Source organism: Arachis duranensis, chromosome 2 (assembly GCF_000817695.3).
Source record: "Arachis duranensis cultivar V14167 chromosome 2, aradu.V14167.gnm2.J7QH, whole genome shotgun sequence".
NCBI lineage: Eukaryota > Viridiplantae > Streptophyta > Magnoliopsida > Fabales > Fabaceae > Arachis > Arachis duranensis.
The window spans coordinates 33,307,242-33,310,182 of NC_029773.3; positions in this window are offsets into that span (position 1 = coordinate 33,307,242).

Here is a 2,941-nt window from a genome sequence, read left to right on the forward strand (position 1 = left end):
ATGTTTAATACCCGTGCTAACTTAAGCATCGGAGTCTCTTGCAGGTACCCCCACCCTCCGGTGACCAAGGATCAGCAGTGCAGCCAGTCCAACAAGTCGGACACAACGGCTCCGACCAGCACAGAAGATCTCATCCGAGATCGACCTACAGTTTCAGGTAACCCACGGAACATTGGCGCCGTTGCCGGGGACCCTGGAAGTCATCCCATCACCATGGCGGACAACCATGACAACGACCATGATTCAGATCTAGAGGATAGAACACCGCACAAAGACGCGGATACTACACCAAAAGATACTCTTCAACCCACCAAAGGCGAGAATTCGCCAAAAGAGGAGGCTATGGAGGCACTTCAAGATCACTTAAAAGCAACTCGAAAAAAAAAAAGGGTGGAACATCAACAAAAAGCTGAGAGAGACCTACGAAGGGAAGTTAGGTGATGCCACGAGTTAAAGGACAAGCTCCTAAAACTCGAAGCAGATCTCAAGGCCAAAACAACTCGATCCGGTCACGAAGACAGCCCCTACAAAGATCAAGACCCATTCACCAAAGATATCGTGAAAGCTAAAGTCCCAAAGGACTTCAAGGCTCCCGACATGATCCCGTACGGCGGCACATTGGATCCAAGCCATCATCTCAGTAATTTCAGAAGAATGTACCTCACCGACACATCGGACGCCATTCGATGCAAAGTCTTCCCGACTACTCTAACGAAGACAGCAATATGGTGCTTCGACAGTTTGTCTCCAAGATCCATCACAAGTTTGACGACCTTGTTAAGAAGATTCCTCGCCAGGTTCTCCATCCAGAAGGATAAAGCCAAACACACTTCAAGCTTGCTGGGAATTAAACAAGGAGATCAGAAAAGCCTTCACAGCTACATGGAAAAATTCAACAACGCATGCCTTGACATACAAAGTCTTCCAACAAAAGCGGCCATCATGGGACTCATCAATGGCCTAAGAGAAGGACCTCTCAGCCACTCAATATCCAAGAAGCACCCAACATCTCTGAACGAGGTACAGGAACGGGAACAGAAATACATCAACATGGAAGAGAACTCTCGACTAGGAGAAAGCTAAAAAACCGAATTCTCCTAACCCACCACGGGACAAGGATAAAGAGTCCAAGAAAAGAGAAGATCAATCGGAGAAGATCCCACCACCTCGCCCAATCAAAAGCAAAAAGGAGAAAGAGGTCGGACGAGTTGAAGGCCCATCTCACAACAAAGAGGTCGGACAAGGTGAAGGTCTACCTCACACCGAAGAGGTCGGGCGAGTTGAAGGTCCACCTCACACCAAAGAGGTCGGACGAGTTGAAGGTCCACCTGACAACCAAGAGGTCGGACGAGTTTAAGCTCCACCTCACACCAAAGAGGTCGGACAAGTTGAAGGTCCACCTCACACCAAAGAGGTCGGACAAGTTGAAGGTCCACCTCACAACCAAGAGGTCGGACGAGTTGAAGGTCCACCTCATACCAAAGAGGTCAAACGAGTTAAACATCTACCTCACACCAAAGAGGTCGGACGAGTTGAACGTCCACCTCACACCAAGGAGGTCGGACGAGTTGAAAAGGACAACGGAGTACGAACAAGCCTTCCGAGATTTCAGATTTCTTGGGGCAACCACCCATCCTTTCCACGGGAAAGTGAAGAACTCATTATACCTCGCAGTGGGAAGTCAGGCAATAGCCTCAGCACTAGTCAAAGAAGACGAAAGTGGGAAACAACCCGTCTACTTCATCAGCAAAGCTTTACAAGGGACCGAACTAACCTATCAACAGATAGAAAAAGTTCGCCTACACCCTCATACTCACCTCTCGACGACTCCACCCATACTTTCAAGCTCACACTATCAGAGTTCCAACCAACCAGCCAATAAAGGGCATCCTGCAGAAAACAAACTTAGCTGGAAGAATCCTACAGAGGACAGCTCGGATAATTCGGGAGACCTTGGACAAAACCAGAGAACATCTCGGACAATTCGGGGGACTCTGGACAAAAACAGAAAATAGCTCGGACAAATCGGGGAAAATGAAGTCTGACACATAGAATGCCCGAGCTAATGCAGCCAGCACCAACAACTCGGACAAATCGGAGAAAAATGAAGTCCGACACATAGAATGCCCGAGCTTATGCATTTTCAAAACCAGCCAGCACCAACAGCTCGGACAATTCGGGGATATGAGGTCCGACACATACCTTGAGAGCAGAATGCCCGAGCTGATGCATTTTCAAAACTAGCCAACCAAGGGGCAATAACAGAAGCCTCATCCGAGCTACATTACAAGACCACAACAAATCGGTCTCGAAGGCGGTATAAGGGATGTACTCAGGGTCAGCCACAGTAACACGCATTTAAACTATGAAATCCAGCTAATCAGACACGCTGTCCGGGATCTTAGTAGACATCTCAAAGACATAGGTCGACTATGGAATTACTACCAAACAACTCGGGCAAATAAGGAAACAACTCGGACAATAACAGTAAAACATAAAGTGACAGACGTGGCAGTAAAAGGGAAACCCCAGGACTCACACAAAAGTCCAAGGGCACCCTTTGGAGGCAACAACAGAGCAAAAACCCAAATACAAAGTCAAAGCTTTACATCAAAAAGCATGCCAACTTCCACATTGCCCCACCAGAGGAGCTCATCAGTGTAACATCACCTTGGCCGTTCGCAAAGAGGGGACTCGACCTCCTCGGACTATTTTTCCAAGGATCGGGACAAGTCAAGTTCCTCATTGTAGGGGTGGATTACTTCACAAAATGGATTGAGGCAGAGCCCCTAGCTAATGCCACTGCTCAAAGAAGTCAGAAATTCTTGTACAAGAACATTATTACAAGGTTTGGGGTTTCTTACTCCATCACCACAAACAATGACACTCAATTTACGGACACAGGTTTCAAAGAAAAGAGTGGCTAACTTGAAAATAAAGC